This window comes from Arachis ipaensis, chromosome B6 (assembly GCF_059453495.1).
Source record: "Arachis ipaensis isolate K30076 ecotype BB chromosome B6, ASM5945349v1, whole genome shotgun sequence".
NCBI lineage: Eukaryota > Viridiplantae > Streptophyta > Magnoliopsida > Fabales > Fabaceae > Arachis > Arachis ipaensis.
Window position 1 is genome coordinate 106808696 of NC_142441.1, and position 23296 is coordinate 106831991.

Consider the following 23296-nt stretch of genomic DNA (forward strand, 5'->3'; position numbering starts at 1 on the left):
TTGTGTTTTTAGCTCCCAACTCATGAATTAGATTTGGTGCCTTTTGCTTTGAAACTCATTCAGCTTCTTCCAAATTCAGTTCATGGTTTGATTTGTGGGTATTTCCACACTTCTTTTGGTTCACTTTCTATTTAAAATGCATTGTTGATGATTTCAATTCTTTTTGTGCTTCTTGCATTACATGTTTCATCATCAATGACTTGCATAATCTTCATGAATGTGAGAATGCTTGTTTTCTATACTTTTTGACCTTCTCTTGGTTAAGTCAACAATTTCCATGCCACTGATTTCTAACCCTCTTTTCTAACTTTTGACTTAATTGACCTTCTGACTTTTCTTTTTAGTTTTCAAACTAACTCTTTTAGTTTCCTTTTGAGGCATGATAATTGTTGTTATTTAACAAACAAGCATCTTTACTATCATTGCATGAATTCTTGGGTTGTGTTCTGATTGATGTCTGAATTCTGTTTTCTTGCATTCCAAGAGTTCATTTCTTTAACTCGCTTCATGAATGTGTCTCAATTTCCTTCTGTTGCCTGTTTTCTATCTGTTGCTTATATCCTTGCTTTCCACTCCTCTGCTTTGCTTAATATGCTGTATCCTGTGATTTCTGTTTCTCAGGATGTCCAATAGAAGCAAGGGAAAAGCCAAGGTCTCCTCCAATAAAAGGAAGAGATCTTAGTCATCCATTGATTCTATGACCTCCGGTTATTCTGAGATGCGTCTCTCTGATAAGGAGAAGGTAGATCAGCTCCTGCCTCCTGCCGACTCAGAGAGGTTCGCTAATCTATACTGTGAGTTCCGCTTTTCGCTCTTTCAGCAATGGAAGCTCAACCTGGAGAAGAAGCTAGCTATCCCCTCCGATTTGAGGCGGTTTACTGAGCCTCAGATTAGGGATCACGGCTGGTCTTTCTTGGATAGAGAGCTAGCCAGAGTGAACAAATCTTGGGTCCATGAGTTTTACTGTAACTTCTTCAGAGAGACCCTTGACGCGGTTCACCTTAGAGGCGGACAGATTCTGGTTACAGAGGCAGATATTGAGGAGATCCTCCACTGTCAGCCCAAAGTCAGTGACAAGGATGCTTTTCAGAGGGCTGAGGAAGAGATGCATAGCCTGACCTTTGACTATGATGCACTGAAGAGTATGGTTGCCCAACCGGATGCCCCTTGGGTGTTGGATTCTTCTAAATTGAAACCCAAGGGGATGGGGTTTGATTATTTGAGGAAGGAGGCTAAGGTATAGCAGCAGATACTTACCCACTACGTCATGCCTAGCACCCATTTTACTGAGATCTCGGTTGACATGATATTCCTAATTGGGTGCGCCCTCGAGGGGAAGGAGCTGTACCTCCCCCGGCTTATCAGAAAGTTCATGTGGCGAGCCCATATCAAGGGCACCCTTCCATTCCCATCTTTGGTCACGGAGCTTGCTAAGCGGGCTGGAGTACCATGGCTTCCAGATGATGAGTCGCCACCAGCAGTCCACGGAAAGGAGAGAGTTATTCTGTGGGGGACTTCGGTGAGTGACGGACCCGCGGCTCCGAGTAGAGACCGAGCTGCCACAGTAGCAGAATCTGGCCCAGCCTCTTCTTCAGCAGCAGCCGGACCCTCTACAACACCATCCATATCTGCCAGGCCAGCACCACCATCATCAGCACCCCAGTCGACCTACCGACTCGTGTAGCACCTCATAGAGCATATGGATCAGAGTGAGCATCGCAACAAGTGACGTTATGAGCGTTTGAGTCGGATGCTGGCATCACTGGGCACCGACATGCCCTTGACTCCGACACTCCTTCCGACCAGTCTGAGGTAGAGGAGGAGGATCAGGAGGAGGAGGCTCAGCAGGCCGAGGCACCTACACAGACTCAAGTTTCCACAGAGACACAGTAGACTCCTGTGGAGCCACAGCCACAGCCTCAGCCAGATGCGGACGTTGACCCTCTCACCCAGTCTCAGTTGTAGCATCGAGAACGATGCTGTGATTTAAGTGTGGGGAGGTCACTGTTTTTGGCGGATTACATTTTAGTGAACCATTCAGACACTTTTGCTTTTATTTTTGTTTAATTTTTTTAGTACTTGCACATTTTTACTTTATTGTACTTTTGTTTATTTTTACTTTGTTGCATTTTGCACTTTGGCTTGTCTATATCTTAGATTTTTAGTTTGAATTGCACATTTAGTTTATTAGTTGTGATTAGAAAAATGTGGATTATTGAGCTTAGTTTACCCTTTTGCATATGAGAATTTGGTTTGATTGAAATTAGGGAGTGAACTAAAAATTTTTGGCTTTTCATAATCATAACATTTCATTTATTATATATATAATAATAAATGTTAGTCAATTTGTTAAAAATTTCAAGAAATTCATTTTTCTTAGATTGGGCATTTAAGATTCATATTGATTTGAGTTAAAACTTTTTAATATATATATATATATATATATATATATATATAGTTTGGAATATGATTTTTGAGCTAAGAACACACAACTCGTAAGTTTTTTAGCTTAATTGCATGGTTACATCATTTAACCATAATTATTATTCTTGTGTGTTTTCTTCTCTATGATTGCAATCTTTGGTTTGTTCCATTCTATATGTCCATAATTTAGTGTATATTCATGCAAACATGTGATTGAGGCCATTATTTGATTATAGCTCACTTATCCCAAATAGCCTACCATTTCATTTACCTTTGTTTGCCATATTGAGCCTTTTTAACCCCCTTTTTTATTTATACTACCACATCACTAGCCCTAAGCAGAAAAATAATTAATTGTTCCATTTGAATCTTTGGTTAGCTTAAGAATAGTGAGTGTATGTTGACTAAGTATGGGGAAATGTGAGAACTTTGGTTAATGAGAATGTGTTTTGTTTTTATCGACAAATATTGAGAATTTAGGTATATACTAGTGTGAAATTATAGAAACCATATGCATTGATATATTATGCTTTCATATATATAGAAAAAAAAGAGAGAAAAAAGAGAAAATTGTTAAGTTCAATAAGAAAATCAATGCATATATGATGGAACTAGAATTAATACACGAGTGTGTGAAAATATGCAAAAGTGAGTTTTTGGGTGGCTAAGCTTGACTTTAGAATTGTATAGAGTGTGTGTATGTGTTAGGTGAGAACTTAGGTTAGTCAAAGATTCATATGATAGATCACATGGCCATACATATATCCTCACCCTTACCTTAGCCCCATTACAACCTTAAAAAGCCCTCATGATATTTGCATTTGTACACTTGATAATTGTTGATTGGTTAGATGAAGAACAAAGTTTTAGAAAGCATGATTAGAGGAGATTTGAGTGGTTTAACCCCAAACACTTGAGTGATTAGAGTACATATACACATCCAGTGAGGGTTCAATTGCTCATTTCCATATGTCTATATTTGATCATTGCTTATCTTGCAAGTTTGTGAATTTTTTTTATTAACTCAACACAATTGTGAATGTGCTTTGATATGATTGATTTAGTCCTTGATTGTGCATATATGATTTCTTAGAAATTTGACTCACTTTGACCACATATATGCTTATATATATACAGATAGATAGTAATTAGAATAGCTAGACGCATGTAGGTAGCTTGCATTTAGATAGGTTGCATTGCATAAGTTCTACCATTTTGCCTTCACTTCGTTTATAGCTTCTCTAGAGCTTAGCATGAGGACATGCTAATGTTTAAGTGTGGGGAGATTGATAAACCCCATTTTTAGGGTTTATCTTGTGCTTAATTTAGTAGATTTTATCCATTATTCTCACACTTATTCATATAATTCGCATGTTTTACATTTTCCTTCCTAATTTTGTACTATGATTGAAAACATACTTCTTTGGCCTTAAATTTGCTAATTTTAATTCCCTCTTATTACCATTCGATTCCGTGATATATTTGATGAGTGTTTTTAGGGTTTATAGGGCAGGAATGGCTTAGAGGACGGAAATGAAGCATGTAAAAGTGGAAGGAAGATAAGAATTTGGAGTTTTGAAAAGCTAGCAGCAACGAGTACGCATGACCAAATTTTTGTCCAGTGACACGTACGCGTGGACGACACGTACGCGTGACGGAGCGTCACGTGCTGCACATATCAGAAATTGCTGGGGCAATTTCTGGGCTGTTTTTGGCCCAGTTTCAAGCCCGAAAATGAAGATTAGAGGCTGCAGAGTGGAGGAGAATGGGAGGAAATCAATCATTCACACTTTCATTCACATTAGTTAGGTTTTAGATGTAGTTTTCTAGAGAGGGAGGCTCTCTCCTCTCTCTAGGTAAGGTTTTTAGGTTTAGCTCTTCTCAATCTCAATTTCAGATTTCTACCTTATTTCAATTTAGGTTTCTTCTATTTTTTTGTTCTATCACTTTAGCTTATCTACTCTACTATTAATTCCTTTATTTTGCTAATTTAGTTTGTGAGTCATGTGTTACTCTCAATTTTCATCAATGCAATTTGTGCTTCATGTTTCTTACTATTCAATTGTTTAGTTATTGTTATTTCTTTGCTTTGGTTAGTCTTAGATTTTACATTCTTTCATTACTTTCCTATGTTTTTATTTTGTACTTTCCAAGTGTTTGATGAAATGCTTGGGAGGATTTTAAATTAGACTTTTGGTATTCTTAGCTTAGTGACGATTGGGTTTTTCTATCGGTAAAGAAATATAAAAATATGATCGCGTTGTAAGTATAGCTTCTAAACCAACAGAAAATCCTTTCGTACAAACGTTTTGGTTGTCCCAAGTGATAAAACCCTTTAAAATTGATAACCGAAGTATTTAACCTCGGGTCGTCTTCTCAAGGAACTGCAGGGAGGTGTTCTTATTATTGGTTATGAGTTTTGTAAATTGGGGGTTTTTGAATTAAGAAGCAAGTAATTTAAATGACAAGAAAAATAAATTAATAATAATAATAGAAAAGAACTCTTGGCAAGGTATGAAAATTCGGAAGTCCTGTCCTAGTTATTCTTATGAGAATTGAGTTTAACCCCACTTAGTTAACCTTTACAAAAGCAAGGGAAAGTCAAGTGGACTAATTAGTTAGATTCTCAAGTCCTAGCCAACTCCTAAGGAAAGACTAGAGTTAGTGGAATTCCAGTCAATTAGAGGAATTAATTAACAATCACGATAAGTTTAATAACTCAAGAGCCTCTAGTTAATCAATTAAAGCCAAGAATATAAAAAAAGCTAAATAAGAATCATAAATCTGAAATACCTCAATTGCATTAATAAAAGGAAATTAATCCAAACATAAAGAGTTCATAAGCTAAATTGATAAAATAAATAAAAAGGACATTGAACCTGGGACTCGTAAGAAATTGTAAGTTGAAATAATAAAGTTAAATAATAATAAATCCTAATTCCTTTAAGAGGAATCCTAATCCTAAATCCTAAGAGAGATGAGAGAACCTCTCTCTCTAAAAACTACATCTAAAAACCTAAAATTGTGAATTATGAGTGCATGATTATGAATGAATGGATTCCCCCACTTTATAGCCTCTAATCTGTATTTTCTGGGCCGAAAACTGGGTCGAAAACAGCCCAGAAATCGTTGGAGAAGAAATCTGCCACGCTGATTTTTGTCACTGCGACGCGTCCGCGTGGAGCGCGCATTTGCGTCGCCTAGCATTAGGGCAACTATGGCATATTATATATCAAATCGAAGCCTCGGACGTTAGCTTTCTAAGGCAACTTGAACTGCATCATTTGGACCTCTGTAGCTAAAGTTATAGCCGTTTGAGTGTCAAGAGGTCAGGCTGACAGCTTTGCAGTTCCTTCAACTTCTTGTATTCCTTCCATTTTTGCATCCTTCCTTTCCATCCTCTAAGCCATTCCTGCCCTATAAACTCTGAAATCACTTAACACACATATCAAGGCATCTAATGGTAATAAGAGAGGATTAATATTAGCAATTTAAAGGCCCAGGAAACATGTTTTCAATCATAGCACAAAATTAGGAAGGCAAATGTAAAACCATGCAAATAGTATGAATAAGTGGGTAAAGAGTTGATAAAAACCACTCAATTGAGCACAAGATAAACCATAAAATAGTGGTTTATCAGCCTCCCTACACTTAAACATTAGCATGTCCTCATGCTAAGCTCAAGAGAAGCTATAAAGGAGTGAAGAGGAACGGTAAAATGTATGAAATGCAACCTATTTATATGAATCCAACTACATGAAGAATGCTTTTTCCTACTTGGTTTAAAAGTAAATAAATTCTCCAAGAATAAATATGAACTGGATTTCACTAATTCAAATCATAAAAATGAAGTACAAATAGGTTTGTAGAAGAAAATAGCTCATGAAAGCCGGGAACAAAGAATCGAGCATCGAACCCTCACTGGGAGTGTATGCACTTTAATCATTCAAGTGTTTTAGGTTCGATTCTCTCAATTCTCTACTAACCTTGCTTTCTAAGGCTTGCTCTTCATCTAACAATCAACATAAATTTAATGCACAGATACACATATCAAGAGGTCTTTTAAGGGTTGTAATGGGGTTATGGTCAAGGTAGGATTGTATTTGGCCAAGTGGACTAAAATCTGAATCCTTAATTAACTTAAAATGTCCACCTAACTTTAGACAATCCATGTAATCATAATACCACATCTAACTATCCATTAACCATATTTTCCACATATTCATGCATTCTAATTTCAAGTATAGTACATATGCATTGCTTTCACCACTTACTTTGGGGCATTTTGTCCCTTTTTTGCTTAATTGCTCTTTTTTCTTTTCTTTTTGTCACTTCTTTTATATATATATATATATATATATATTTTTTTTTCTTTTCTTTTATTTTTCTCAATGCATATGATTAAATTATTGGATGCATGAATCATGTTCTAAACATTTTTTTTCACATTTTCAGAAAATTCTAACATACTCAATTCTCAAACCAAATGTTTCCAAATTTAATTTCTCCACACTTAAATCATAAGCACTCTCACTAGTCTAAGCTAACCAAGGATTCAAATTAAGGGCATTATTGTCTTTCGCTTAGAGTTAATGATGTGCTAAAGTAAAGAACAAAGGGGTATAATAGGCTCAACATTGGTTTGCAAAGAATAATGAAATGGTAAGGCCATATGGGTATGTAAGCTCAATGAAACTAAGGCCTCAATCATGTAAGTGTATGCATACATCAAACCATGGAAATATAGAATTAAGCAAGACAAAGATCACAATTTTAGAGAGAAAAACACACACCAAAAATAAAATATTTGTTGGTAAAATGCAACCAATTAAATAGGCTCAAAAATCTCACTGATTTTTGTATGTTCGAGGTCTAAACCATATTCCAGTATAATATTTCTTCAAACAAGTTTAACATTAAATTTTATTCAAATTAGTGAAATGCTCTAAAAGGTTTCTTGAAAAAGAAAATATTACTTCAACCAAGTGGTAAAATATGCACAAAATCAAACAAATATGCAATCAAACATGTAAATGCAATAACTAACAAGGAAAATAAACCATTGGTGTTGAGATAGAAGAGTAACTAACCCATGGAGATCGATATCGACCTCCCCACACTTAAATATTGCACCGTCTTCGGTGCATGCTAAGATGTACAAGTGGATGGGTGGCTCTAACTGATGCTTTTCTCTGAAGATTTTGCAGATGGACTTGTCTGTCTCCCCATGTAAACATCTTTCGGTTCCCTTTCGGGTGGCCATCCTGAAAGAAAAAGGGAAGAAGAGTAACCCAGAAATAAAGATAAGAAAATAAATGAAGTATGAGTGGGTTAATGCCAAATGATAAGGGTCTAAATTACATGGTAGCTACAACATGCAGGTGAGAAAACAATAGAAGTACGTGGTATATCAATAGTGCAAACATTGCAACAAAGGAGAAGAGACAGCAGATAATGAAGGACAATATAAATATAAATGCATGTCAATACAAAAAGGAATACAAATATCATAAAAGATTGGCATTGACAGATAAATATCATCCAACAGTGTAAAACAAGTCACTAAGCACCAAATAATACCAGAAAAGATATAACAGCTGAATAAGAACATTTAACACCAATGGAAAAATAAATTTAGAAAAGAAAATAAAAATATGCGCAAAATTAAAATGCAATGAGTGAAAGTTGGCAAATAAATTAAATAAAATAGAATGGAAGTGAAGAAGGATGATGAAGAAAAAGCAAGTAGGAAAGAAAGAAGAAAGAAGAAAAGATAGAAGAAATTAGGATTAGAGAAGAAAAGATAAGATTATTGGCACTAATCTGGATAGGTTGTGCGACGCTAGCGACGCGGACGCGCGGGGTACGCGTTCGCGCAAATTTCGCTTATAGAAATCAACGCGGCGCGTCGGTCACGCGGACGCGTGACTCATTCTATGCTACTGGCGCGAGGGCAGCCTTGCGCCCGCACAACTCTCTGTTCAAAACTCATTGTTGCCAATTTTCAAGGTGACGCGTTCGCATGGTGGACGCGATCGCGTGAATGGCCAAGATTGGAGGATGACGCGGACGAGTGGTGCACGCGTTCGCGTGGTAAGGCTTGTGCTTCTAGCGCCAGTCCAGCCCTACTCCAGCACAACTTTCGGCCATGCACCCCTTTTACGTCGATTTGTTGGAGCATGCGTTCGCGTGGGTGACGCGGACGCGTGGGAGGCTATTTTTCCAAATGACGCGGCCGCGTGGGTCACGCGGATGCGTGGGCATGTTTGTGCCTAAAGCGCGCCTCTAGCCACGCTTTCGCGTGACTTTCTGTTTACTTTCTTTTCTTCACAATGCACTGGTGACGCGGACGCGTCAGCGACGCTGCCGCGTCGCGTGCGTTTGTTTTTTTTTTTTTATAATAATGTAGTATGCAGAATGCAATGCTAATATGAATGTTATGTATGATTCCAGGTTCAATAAAATGGAATAAAATAAAACTTAAAAACAAACAAAATGAAATAAGATTAAAATTGAAAAGGAACGATCATACCATGGTGGGTTGTCTCCCACCTAGCACTTTTAGTTAAAGTCCTTAAGTTGGACATTTAGTGAGTCCTTTGTTATAGTGGCTTGTGCTTGAACTCATCTAGGAATCTCCACCAATGTTTGTGATTCCAATGGCCTCCGAGATCCTAAACTAGGCACAGAAAGCCTTCAAGCAAGGTAAAGCAGGTGACAAGGCCCCAAGAGTGTTAATTTCTAGACTGAATTCCGGGGTCCCAGACCTTGTCTTTGCACCCGTCTTCTTGTTGATCATTAGTGTTCCAACCGGGTGGCAGGCAATCTGAATTCTCACTGAGGCATCCAAACAGCTTCCTAGACCCATACAATTTAGTATTCTTCCAACCATGATACTTCAGTTTGGAGCATGCAAGCATGTTGAACCTTGCATGACAATTTTTACCACTAACCATCTCCCTCTTACTTTTATAGCCACAAAGAGCTTTAAGTTGACCATCTGTCTCCAGTAGCCCATATTCAAGTGGGAAGGTAAAGGTCAAGGATAAGAATTTTACCCACTTGAACGTTGTGTTGGGCGGTAATGGCCTTGGGAGAGGTGTTTCTAACGAATTTGCAAGCTCCACTCCCTTGTGCTCTTCTCTGACAACTCCCATCTTCTTGTAAGCTTCTTTAATTTCAACCTCTTCCTCTTGGTAGCTTTCTTCCAATTCAATCTCCTCTTCACTACTTTCCAAGGGCATGGGAGGTTGTGCTTCTTCTTCTTGAATCTCCATCTCTTGATCGACCTCTTCCAATTCCTTAACCATGACATGCCTTGGAGGTTGTACACCCTCCTCAACATCAAATGCAACCGTCTTGGAAGGAGGCTCTATGTCTTCACTTTTCCATGGAGGTTCAACATCTCCCAAGTCTTCAACCACTTCTTCCTCTTCAATAATTACTGCTTTGTCCAGTAGTTTTAATATAAAATCATACTCATCCTTGATGATTTTCTTTCCATGACAACTCCTTTCAACTATTCTTTCATCTTCAAGGGTCTCTCCTATCTCCACATTTTGGGCCTCCTCTTGCTCTAAGACAAAATCAGACTCCTCCTTGATGTCTTCCTTCACTAATTCTTCAACCACTCCTTCGACTTCAAGGGTCTTTACTACCTTCACCTTTAGGACCTCCTCTAGCTCCTTATGAAGTATGGATTCGCGAAGATGATCCTTGGTTGATGGATGTGGGTGCTCTTCCATGGATGGTGGTGATGGGATGGAGAGATCATTCTGTGGTTGAAAAGGAAGTGCACTAGAGCTTGAGGGTTGATTGTTGAAGGTATTTGGTGGTCCGATTTGGGCGACGAGAGCTTGTATAGTAGAGTTTAGATCGGTAAGTGCTTTCTCCATGGTAGGAAGGTGGTTCATCTTGATAATGATAAGGAGATGGTGTATATTGAGGTAGTAGTTCATGAGAGTAGTTGTGTTGGAATGGGGGTGGTTCTGTGTATGGTTCATTTGGCTCATAAGGTGGTTGGTATGATGGATACGGGTTAGGGTCATATGGAGGTGAATGGTGGAAAGGGGCTTATGAGTGTGGTGGTCCAAAGCTATTTTGAGGAGGTGGTTCATTGGCATACGATGGAGCTTGCGGGTAACTACAAGGGGGTCCACCATATCTATTGTCTTGGCATGCATTGTAGGATGGTCGTTGTCCATGGTATCTTGGAAGGTGATGTTGCCGAAAGGGTTGATCATATCCTCGTGGCTCCTTCCATCTCTGATTATTTTGACCTTGATGCATGTTCCTGTTATAATTTCCATTCCTTGCAACAGCATTGGGACCAAACTCAAAGCGATGGGGTGAGAACTCATAATAGCAAATAAAAATTAAAAACGAAAATAAAAACAAATTTAAATTAAAAGGTTATTGAAATTTAAATTTTTGAATTTGAAAATTAAATTTTGAATTTTAAATTTTGAAAATTGAATTTTGAAATTTGAAAATTGAAATTTGAAATTTGAATTTTTGAAAAAGATTTAAATTTTGAAAAGGTTTGATTTTTAAAATTTTAAATTTAAATTTTGAATTTTGAAATTTGAATTTTGGAATTTAAATATTGAAATTTGAAATTTGATTTTTGAAATAAGATAAGATAATATTTTGAGAAAAAAAGATATGATTTTTGAAAAAGATTTGAATTTTGAAATTTAAAACTAAGATAAGATAAGATAAAAATTTTAAAATAAAAATCTGAATTTTATGTTATTTTATTTTATGCAAATTTCGAAAATTCAATTAAAATAAAGAGAAAAGATATTTTTGAATTAAATGAGGAAAGAGAAAAATAATAAAATGACACAAAACTTAAAATTTTTAGATCAAAACGAAGAAAACAACTAAGAATAAGTTGAAGGTCAAGATGAACACGAAGAACAAACTTTTGAAAATTTTTTTTTAAATAACTAAATAAAAACCAATAACCTCTTAATTTATGAAAAAGCAAAAATAAAAACAAAAATAGAAACAAATAAACAAGTAAAAAGCAAATATTTACAATAACCAATAATAAGGCACACGTTTGTAATTCCCCGGCAACGGCGCCATAAAATTTTAAAATAATAATCTGAATTTTATGTTATTTTATTTTATGCAAATTTCGAAAATTCAATTAAAATAAAGTGAAAAGATATTTTTGAATTAAATGAGGAAAGAGAAAAACAATAAAATGACACAAAACTTAAAATTTTTAGATCAAAATGAAGAAAACAACTAAGAATAACTTGAAGGTCAAGATGAACACGAAGAACAAACTTTTGAAAATTTTTTTTTAAATAACTAAATAAAAACCAATAACCTCTTAATTTATGAAAAAGCAAAAATAAAAACAAAAATAGAAACAAATAAACAAGTAAAAAGCAAATATTTACAATAACCAATAATAAGGCACATGTTTGTAATTCCCCGGCAACGGCGCCATTTTGACGATTGGGTTTTTCTATCGGTAAAGAAATATAAAAATATGATCGCGTTGTAAGTATAGCTTCTAAACAATTAAAAATCCTTTCGTACAAACGTTTTGGTTGTCACAAGTAACAAACCCCTTTAAAATTGATAATCGAAGTATTTAACATCGGGTCATCTTCTCAAGGAACTACAGGGAGGTGTTCTTATTATTGGTTATGAGTTTTGTAAATTGGGGGTTTTTGAATTAAGAAGCAAGTAATTTAAATGACAAGAAAAATAAATTAATAATAATAATAGAAAAGAACTCTTGGCAAGGTATGAAAATTCGGAAGTCCTATCCTATTTATTCTTATGAGAATTGAGTTTAACCCCACTTAGTTAACCTTTACAAAAGCAATGGAAAGTCAAGTGGACTAATTAGTTAGATTCCCAAGTCCTAGCCAACTCCTAAGGAAAGACTAGAGTTAGTGGAATTCCAGTCAATTAGGGGAATTAATTAACAATCACAATAAGTATAATAACTCAAGAGCCTCCAGTTAATCAATTAAAGCCAAGAATATAAAAAAAGCTAAATAAGAATCATAAATCCGAAATACCTCAATTGTATTAATAAAAAGAAATTAATCCAAACATAAAGAGTTCATAAGCTAAATTGATAAAATAAATAAAAAGAACATTGAACCTGGAACTCGGAAGAAATTGTAAGTTGAAATAATAAAGTTGAAATAATAAGAAATTCTAATTCCTTTAAGAGGAATCTTAATCCTAAATCCTAAGAGAGAGGAGAGAACCTCTCTCTCTAAAAACTATATCTAAAAACCTAAAATTGTGAATTATGAGTGCATGATTATGAATGAATGGATTTCCCCACTTTATTGCCTATAATCTGTGTTTTCTGGACCGAAAACTGGGTCGAAAACAGCCCAGAAATCGCTGGAGAAGAAATCTGCCACGCTGATTTTTGTCACTGCGACGCGTCCGTGTGGAGCGCGCATTTGCGTCATCTGGCGTCAGGGAAACTATAGCATATTATATATCAAATCAAAGCCCCGGACGTTAGCTTTCTAACGCAACTGGAACCGTATCATTTGAACCTCTGTAGCTAAAGTTATAGCTATTGGAGTGCAAAGAGGTCAGGCTGACAGCTTTGCAGTTCCTTCAACTTCTTGTATTCCTTCCATTTTTGCATGCTTCCTTTCCATCCTCTAAGCCATTCCTGCCCTATAAACTCTGAAATCACTTAAACACACATATCAAGGCATCTAATGGTAATAAGAGAGGATTAATATTAGCAATTTAAAGGCCCATGAAACATGTTTTCAATTATAGCACAAAATTAGGAAGACAAATGTAAAACCATGCAAATAGTATGAATAAGTGGGTAAAGAGTTGATAAAAACCACTCAATTGAGTACAAGATAAACCATAAAATAGTGTTTTATCACTTAGATTGAGTAATTTGGAGACTCTTGAATTGTCAAAGTCTCTTATTGGTTGGCGATTGAAAGTTGCTAGTTGGCTTGAGCTTCACTAACTCTAGTCTTTGATTAGGACTTGTGACCTCAAGTTGAATTGCTCACTTGACTTATCTTCAATTGTTAGAGGTTAACTAAGTGAGAGCAATTTGCAATTACCATCATAATTGACAATGACAATGAGGATAGAAATTCCGATTCTCAACCCTTGCTAGGACTTTTCTTAATTGTTAGTTATTTTCTTGTTATTTACATTCCTTGCTTACTAAATTCAAAACTCAAAAAGATACAATCTCATAACCAATAATAAACTACACTTCTCTGCAATTTCTTGAGAGACGACCCGAGGTTTAAATACTTCGGTTAATTTTATTGGGTTTGTATTTGTGACAGACAATTTAACATTGATTGAGGTTTAATTGTCGGTTTAGAACTATACTTGCAACGTGATTATTTTTGTGAAAATCTTTACCGATGATTTTCCCCATTAATGCCCTCTGATCTGTCCCACTCTCGATACATGGTAGAATCCTGTTGTTCGTAAAGCCTGCTCAACCGTCGGGTGCCACTATTCCAGAGGATCAAGCTTACTGGGTAGAATATTCCTATTAGCCTGGGTACAGGACAATCGAAATACAAATTACAAATTATTAAAAATTAAGAAATACATATTACAACTAAATAAATTTAACATTACAGCTTAAAATAATTATATAAAATTCGAAACTTAATATTATTAATTTCCAAAAAATCACGAAATCAATATAATCATTTTATTTTTGAAATATCACAAAATATTATTAATTATATTACACATTCATATTAATAGAAATAACAAACTTACGTAATCAGGATGTCCCAAATAGTTGATAAGATGATCTTCCAGAGACGTATAATCACGTACCATTGTAGACGTACTAAAATCACCTTCAGTTAAAACCAACTTACTCACTCACTCTCCAAACGTAACCTTAAATCCTTGCACTCAACCCTCTCCAAACTCTCCAAAACTCTTCACGACCCAACACTCACTTTACCACCTAACCTTCACTCACACACAAATAAACCCCAACCCTCCCTCGAACACACGAAACCTCCCTCAAACACCTGCTGCCAACCCTCACTCACACAATGAAATAACCAAAGCTCCTAAGACCTTTTATACACCCCTACACTCACCGACCATTCACCAACCCACCGTACCATTTACTCCCTCTCACTTTCCGTTGCATGGCTTGTCCCCTGCATGGAGACACCTTGGAAACTAGCATTCAACACGCAACCTGCGTGCTACTGGGAGGCCGCCACGTGGCCTGGGGATGCTACACTGCACGGTCAACACGCGACCTGCGTGCTGCTAGGAAGCAGCCACGTGGAATCACGCAACCTGCGTGTTGCTGTGATGCCGCCACGTGTCGTTGTCCTGCTGAAAATTTCTGCTAAAATTGTCTCGAAAATCTATGTGGAATCTCTGCTAAAGCAACACGTGACCTGCGTGTTGAACGGTAGCTCGACACATGGCAAATCTCTTCTGTGAATCTCTGCTAAAGCTGCTTTGAATCTCTGCTAAAGGTAACACGCAACCTACGTGTTGTAAGTGCAATTTTGACACCTCCACATTCCTGTAAAGCACCCCAAACACCAATATTTAACAAAAATATCTCTTTTTTTCCATATTCAAAATAATTTTTGTAATAAAAAAGACATTGCTAATTGTTATTAATATAGTTTTGAAAACCAAACCAGATTGGTCAGTTCGATCAGGTTAACCAGGAATCGGTTATCTGATCGATCCGGTTGAAGACAAAAGTTGTCTGGCAAAAAATTGGTCTGTAAACAGGCCGAACCGACAGTTAACCGGTGAATCGTCGAAATCGGCCCAATTTTTTTAGGAATTTTTGGTTTGGAACCAGACGCTCAGAATGACATCATTTTAAATTTTTTATTTAAAAAAAGTCTCAATAAACAAAATCCCCTCTCCACCCTTTCTCTCTCTGAAAACTGAAGAAAATTCTAAAACCCAACCCTAACCCTCTTCGATACCCAGCCCATGACAAAAAAAAATCCCTCTCTCTCTCTCTCTCTCTCTCTCTCTCTCTCTCTCTCTCTCTCTCTCTCTCCCCTCTGGTGAGCACTACCTTTTCAATTTATTTTTGCTTATTTTATATTTGTTAATAATACCGATTGAGTTGCTGGGTTTACTACTTTACTGATTCTAAGTTGCTGACTATTAAGTATTGAACTAATGATTTTGTTCATTTTTTATTATCTGAATTGCTGATTATTTGAAATAATGTTGTTGCTGATTTTTTGAAATAATATTGGTGCTGTATGTTTTCTGATTTTGTGAGAATTTTAGTTGCAAACTTGTTTGTCAATATTTTTTTATGTGGTAGAATATTATGTGTTTGTTATTTACATGTGTTTTGATCTACTTTAGTTATAAAATTTGATGTTTGAAGTTATTTATGGACTTTTATTGTGAAAATTTGAATTTTATTAGGCTAAAAATTATTGAATTTAAATATTTAAAATTATATATTAAATTTTTAATAATTTTATTTAAATTTAATTAAACCGGTTGAATTTCAGTTGAACTCTGATCGGACCATTGAACTAGTGAACCAATCACCTTATCAATTTATTGACCGATCTGGTTCTCACAACCTTGATTATTAGTATTATCTATTAGATAAAATATTATGTCAACTTTTTTATTATGTTATTATAAAATAGAATATATACTTCTTTTATTAATAATAAATTTATGTGAATTATGATGGTCATTTAAATTGAGTATACCTAAGTCTTAATATAATCCTAATAATATAATATCTTAACAAATTTTTTAAACAACAGTAAAAAGATTAAAAAAAGCATATTCTCCATTCAATTTTTATATGTAAAAAAGAAAAATAAAAAATTATTAATATTTTTTTTTTGTTTTTACACATAAATTTAGTCAATGTATTTCACCAAAAAATTTAGTCAATGTATACGTAAAATATAACAAAAAATAGAGAAAAACTTTAAATTGTTCTTGATAATTATTTTCAAAAGACGAGTCTCCAATAAAAAAAATATGTTAATCCTAATTAGTATTTAACTAACAAATTAGCAGTTTAACGTGCTATGTAGGTATATTCTGTGCATCCAAAGAAAAAACATTAATGAAGGGGTAACAAATTTAACGGAGATAAAGATCAAAGGTCGTAAATAAATTTTTTTTATTAGAATTTCTTCATCTTTTAAAGTAATTATCACGGATCGTGTACGGTTTTTTTCTCTGCATTGGTATTACTGGTTTATGCTGCTTAGTGTTATGGAACAAGTACACTGATTTTGCTCTGCCACCCTATGATGTTTACTCGGCGGGCGCTAGTGACCATCCAACATCAAAAGCAAACCCTCAATGATTTTCTTGTCGAAATAAAATGATTAAATGAATATGAATATCAGAATATGTAAACGTGCGTATATATATATGGTTGTGATTCAGTGGGAGTTATGGAAAACATATTACTAAATATAACTCTTTTGCTTGGATTTTAATCGATTCAAACAAATAAATTATTAATCAAACTTGTATCAAAAATCTTAATTTGAGGATAAATACAACTCGTCTTTGCGAATTGCTCCTAAGATATGAGTGTGCTATTTGTTCAATGATCAAACCAAGTTTATAAGCACGCTTAATGGAGCCTGAAATATATCGAAGTGGGATCATTCATATTAATAAATAAATAGAAGGTTAAGTTTTATCCAGAATAGCAAAAATGAAAACAAAGAAAGGGAAATAATTGTAAAAGAAAATAAGAAATCACAAGTTGGGGAAAAATGAAATTGCAGGGAATTATAAAATGCAAAAAGAAACTAAACTCAAGCTCCAAACACTCACTTGTAGTCCTAATCCATTCTATCTGTTTAATTTGTCAAGTGATTGGAAATTTGACAGTATTAACGTGTCTTATGATTTAATAGAAGCTCTCCCTTGTCAGAGATTTCATAACCCTTTTATAGGCGAACTCTCAAGGGTAAATAACAAGTCTTGGACTTCAAGTTTCTATCGTCATATTCCTTGAATTTTCCCAAACTTCCTCCATTATTGCTTCGGCTCAAGTCTTCCTAGTTCTTGTCTTTCAATTCATTACCTTCTGTTGTTGCCGTCGGTTGACCTTTGTCGAATTTCTTTAAGCTTAGTACTTAAGGTGGCATCAATTTTTCAGGCCTTCCAACGTTTTTCACGGTCTCATGCCTCGACCCGATGCTCAAACATAGACAAAGAGGTATGTGACACAATACGATATAGGACAGGATATTTCGATACACAAATTTTTTTAGATAAAATATAAAATATTTTTTAGATTAATCATAATGATATTTTAATATTTTATTAATATTAAAACATAATTCAATTTTTTAATTATTTTTAATATCTTATTTTAATTATATAAAGTATTTAAAATATTTTTTATTTTAATAAATAATATATACTATTTTAAAATTTATTTAAAAAATATATGTTAAGAATAAGGTTAAACATGTTGACACGTGATAGTATTTAGGTATATCTAAATGTGTTCGGTGAATAATTTTTATTTTTTATTAAGACACAGTTGGACACCGTAGACACATGTGTCGAACAAGTATCGATGAGTGTCGTATCTAAAATGTATCTGACACACGAACACGACAACTCAGCGAAGTATCCCTACTTCATAGCTCGACTCAAATGGATTTTTGTTTCCCTTTTTTACAGTCAAACTCATGCTATCTGTCAATAGGTTACTTTAAATTTCACTAGTAACAATAGCTAATAAATATCCAACTTGGTTGGTCTAGTCGTTAGTTCACTAGTATGTTTAAGTAAGTGTGAGGATGTACCATGTGTATGCAGCAATTATTAGCAAACAATAAATCCTTAAATGAAACTCAGATTTAGAGCAAATTAATTCTTAGTTTGCCAAATTAAAAATACCGTAAGAAACTAAAAAAACTAATAAATAAAAATGTTTATTAAAATGTAAAAACTCAATCTTAATTATCAAATTAGTTAAAAGAAAGTCACCAAAAAAATTAGTTAAAAGATTAATACTGAAACAATAACCTCATTGAATTTAAAGAACAAGCCTCACTTCACCCACGAAAAATGACCAAACGGAACTTAAAATGGGTTAACATTGAGATAAGTGAGGCAAAATTCACTTGAAGAAAGTAGAATGTTTTGTTCATGTAGTGATAATTTATTTATAAAAAATGGAGATAAATTTAACACTGCAAAAAAATACGTTGAATACCGTTGAATTCACCAACGACATTCACATAAAATTTGTCAGATCCAAATATTACCAGCGGCTTTACTTTTCTGACGATAAATTTGTGAAAAAGCTCAGCCATGAATGTTTGAGCTGGGTGAGAGTGTGTGAAGATGATGTGTTTAGAAAAGAAAATAGAAGGAAAATGATGAGGGAAGAAGAAAAATATGAACTAGGGGTGAACACGGGTCGGGTTGGTTCGGGTTCAATGTGAAATTAGAACCGAACCAATTAAAATGTAATTAGTTCGGATTTACGTTTTTTTGTGTATGTACCTGAACCAAACCAAACCAATTAAGAACGGATTGGTTCGGTTCAGATAATTGGATACCCAATGGAAAGTGATAAAAAAACTAAATTTTTATCTTAAAAATTTTGCAAGTACAATAAACATGTAATGTAAAATCTGGTTAATTACTGACTAATTAACCCATAAATTAAAATATATTCTAGAAATGAGAAAATGAGGTTTTTATGGTTTAATGTGGTAGAGAAATTGAAAATGAGAATTTTGACACCAATTTAAAGAAATCGGCCCAAGGACCAGCCAAACCTCATTAATATTGAGAGTTCAGCACTCTCTCTCCCTTCAAACACAAACACACATGCTGAATTAGAAAGGGGAAGAAGGAGAAGTTCCCAAACCCTCATTCCAAGTTCAAGTTGCCATAACTTTTGATCCGGAGCTCCGATTGACGAGCCGTTTGCGGCCATGGATCGGGCTCGTCGAGCTCTTCAATTCTATCTAAATAAAATTGTAAGTAAATCACTTTTGCTTAGCTCCATTTCTGCTGGTATGTTAATTTCGGGTTTAAGGTTTGGAGAACTCAATTTCTTGATGATTTTCATGTTTTAGGGGTTTACTAGACTTGATTCCTTGTGGGTATTACTCAAGAATCAGTGGGTAAAAGTAAGGAAATCCTAAACCATTGTGGTTGTCCACTTTCATGTGCCCTAGTGTTAAAATTGTTCAATTGTATGAACTAGTTGAGTTTATGTTGAATTAGAGTTGAAATTATCATTTTGGAGCTTGATTGAAGTCTTGAAAAGGCTTGGAGTGGACTTTTGGTGCTGGAAGATCCATTTGAAAGGTCTTGGAGCCTTGAAGGTTTGAGGAAAGTGAAATTGAAAGTGTTCCGGCTTGAGCGGGGAATCGGCCAAGGTATGGTTTCGGTTTCCTGTATCTAAAATGTAATATGGTTGTGAAAACGTAGGCTAGTGCCCCTAGGATAGGGATTGAATTGTTGATATGTGGAATGGTTGATATGGTTTGGATTGTTATGTATGTGGCTTTTGATTTTGGAGTTTTGATGAGATATAGTATGCAAGATATGTATGCCTTGGTGTATGTTTGATGGTTAGTGAAATAAAGTTGTTGTTGGTACCATGATTGGTGGTGAAATTGATGATGAAATTGTCATAAGGAATTGATGAAGTGTTTTGAATGTTGTTGAAATTTTAATGTTGAATGTGTGTTGAGATTGAATTATTGAGTTGTGGATTGGATTGAGAAGTTGGAATATGCTTGATGTGGATGGTTGAGTTTTGATTGGCGTAAAAGGGTGATCTGTGGCACAAAAGGTATGTTATGAAGTATATTGGGACTCGGTGTGGCTTAGGTTTGGTTTTGGTTGGTTTTGAATGAGTTTGGTAAGTGTATATTTTAAAATTGGGAGTTTATGAGTTTTAGCAAAAAAATGGAATTTGATGAATTTTAACGGATCATATCTTGAGCTAATGTTTTTGGAATTCAATGATTTTTATATCAATTGAAAGATAATTTCATAAGCTTTAAAATGGTTTAAATTTGATTGAAATATGAATTTTGTGGAAGGAGATATGATCGTTGGAAGTTTGGGCCAGAAATATGAATTCTGCAACTTCTTCAGAATTTGTGATTTCTGGGTTGTCTGCGCACGCACAGTCCTGTGCGTGACCTGTGGAATTTCGGAGCTTGTGCGCATGCACAGCCCCATGCGTATGCACAAGTGGAAATGGGGCTGCTACTGGGAGTGTCAGCACGCTCTGTGCGCGTACATGGCCAAGGGAGTTTTGCGAGCTGTGCGTACGCACACGTTGGGAATGGCATGCTGGTGGTGGCGCTAGCACACCTTGTGCGCGCGCTCAACCCTGAAAATTTTGTTTTCTGTGTGTACGCACAGACCTGTGCGTACGCACACTTTTACAAAATACTCCTAGGCGTGCGCACGCACATCCCTGTGTGTATGCACGCGACCCAGTTCTTTTCTAAAACTTTTGTTTTCAAGTTTTTCACATTCCCAACAAGCTTATAACCTTCCAATGTGTTATTTCACACTTATAAACCCCTAATTTCATCCCTTAAATATTAAATTGATATAGGATGCCTAGTGAATGAGAGTAAGCTAGGGGAAAGGGTAACTTGTGGAGGAAGAAAGGGGATATTATGATGAGTTATGATTAATGTTGAGAATTATTATAGTTGTTGAGAATGGTTAGTGATGAGCGGATATTTTATACGCTTTTTGGGGTTAATTTCATATAGTTTTTAGTATGTTTTAGTTAGTTTTTAGTTTATTTTCATTAGTTTCTAGGCAAAATTCATATTTCTGGACTTTACTATGAGTTTGTGTGTTTTTCTATAATTTTAGGTATTTTCTAGCTGAAATTGAGGGAGCTGAGCAAAAATCTGATTCAGGCTAAAAAAGGACTGCTGATGCTGTTGGATCCTGACCTCTCTACACTCGGAATGGAATTTCTGAAGCTACAAGAGTCCAATTGACGCGCTTCCAATTGCGTTGAAAAGTAGACATCCAGGGCTTTCCAGAAATATATAATAGTCCATACTCTGCTCAAGGATAGACGATGTAAACTGGCGTTCAACTCTAGTTCCATGTTGCTGTCTGGCGTCCAGCGCCAGAAACACGTTACAAGTTGGAGTTCAACGCCAGAATTACGTTAAAGCCTGGCGTTGAACGCCCAAAACAGTCCAGGCACGTGAAAAGCTTTAGTCTCAGTCCCAGCACACACCAAGTGGGCCCCAGAAGTGGATTTCTGCACTATCTATCATAGTTTACTCATTTTCTGTAAACCTAGGTTACTAGTTTAGTATTTAAACAACTTTTAGAGATTTATTTTGTGTCTCATGACATTTTAGATCTGAACTTTGTAATCTCTGACGGCATGAGTCTCTAAACTCCATTGTTGGGGGTGAGGAGCTCTGCTGTGTCCTGATGAATTAATGCAAGTATTTTTGTTTTCTATTCAAACATGTGTGTTCCTATCTAAGATATCCATTCGCACTTCAACATGAATGTGATGAACGTGACAATCATCATCATTCCCCCACGAACGCGTGCCTGACAACCACTTCCGTTCACCGTAGAATTAATGAATATCTCTTGGATCTCTTAATCAGAATCTTCGTGGTATAAGCTAGTTTGATGGCAGCATTCAAGAGAATCCGGAAAGTCTAAACCTTGTCTGTGGTATTCCGAGTAGGATTCAGGGATTGAATGACTGTGACAAGCTTCAAACTTGCGAGTTCTGGGCGTAGTGACAGACGCAAAAGGATAGTAAATCCTATTCCGGTACGATCGAGAACCTGCAGATGATTAGCCGTGCGGTGACAGCGCACCTGGACCCTTTTCACTGGAAGGATGGATGGTAGCCATTGACAACGGTGATCCACCAACACACAGCTTGCCATAGGAGGACGTGTGTGCGTGAATCAGAAGCAGAGGAAAGCAGAATTTCAGAAGACAAAGCATCTCCAAAACTCCAACATATTCTCCATCATTGCATACAAGTATAATTTGTGTTCTGCCCTTCTTACTTTTCACAATTCAAATTAAGAATTATTATTGATATTATACCCTGACTAAGAGTTACGAGATAACCATAGCTTGCTTCAAGCCAACAATCTCCGTGGGATCGACCCTTACTCACGTAAGGTATTACTTGGACGACCCAGTGCACTTGCTGGTTAGTTGTGCGAAATTGTAAGAGAGTAAGGTGAACATTGACATTACAATTTCGTGTACCAAGTTTTTGGCGCCGTTGCAGGGGATTTTTCGTGTTTGGACAACTGACGGTTTATTTTGTTTCTTAGATTAGGAAAAATTTTTCTTTTTGGTTTAGAGTCTCTTATTATTGTTTTTGGTTAAAATTTTAGAATCCTTATTTTCTCTTCCTTGTTTGATCTTTAGTTTTTCTTGTTTTGTGATTTTTCTTGTTTTTCTTGTTCCTTTTCAAAACATTATTTTTCAAAAAAAAAAATATTTTTTCATTCTTAGTTATTTAAAAATACTTCTTCAAAACAAGTTTTACATTTATAACTCAGTTGGCTAGAGCGTTAGTCTGTGTTCTTGGTAATTGGGTCAGAATCTTTTATATTCTTTTCAAAATCTTCTTTTTCAAAAATAATTTTTCTATTAAATCTTATGCCAAACTTTAAGTTTGGTGTTTTCTTGTTGATTTTTCTTTGTTTTTCGAAAATTCTAGTTTGGTTTTCTAAAAATTTTAAGTTTGGTGTTCCTTCTTCATGTTCTTGTTGTTCTTGTGAGTCTTCAAGGCGTTCTTGAGTTTTCCTTGTGTCTTGATCTTAAAATTTTTAAGTTTGGTGTTCCTTGGTGTTTTCCTTCCAAAATT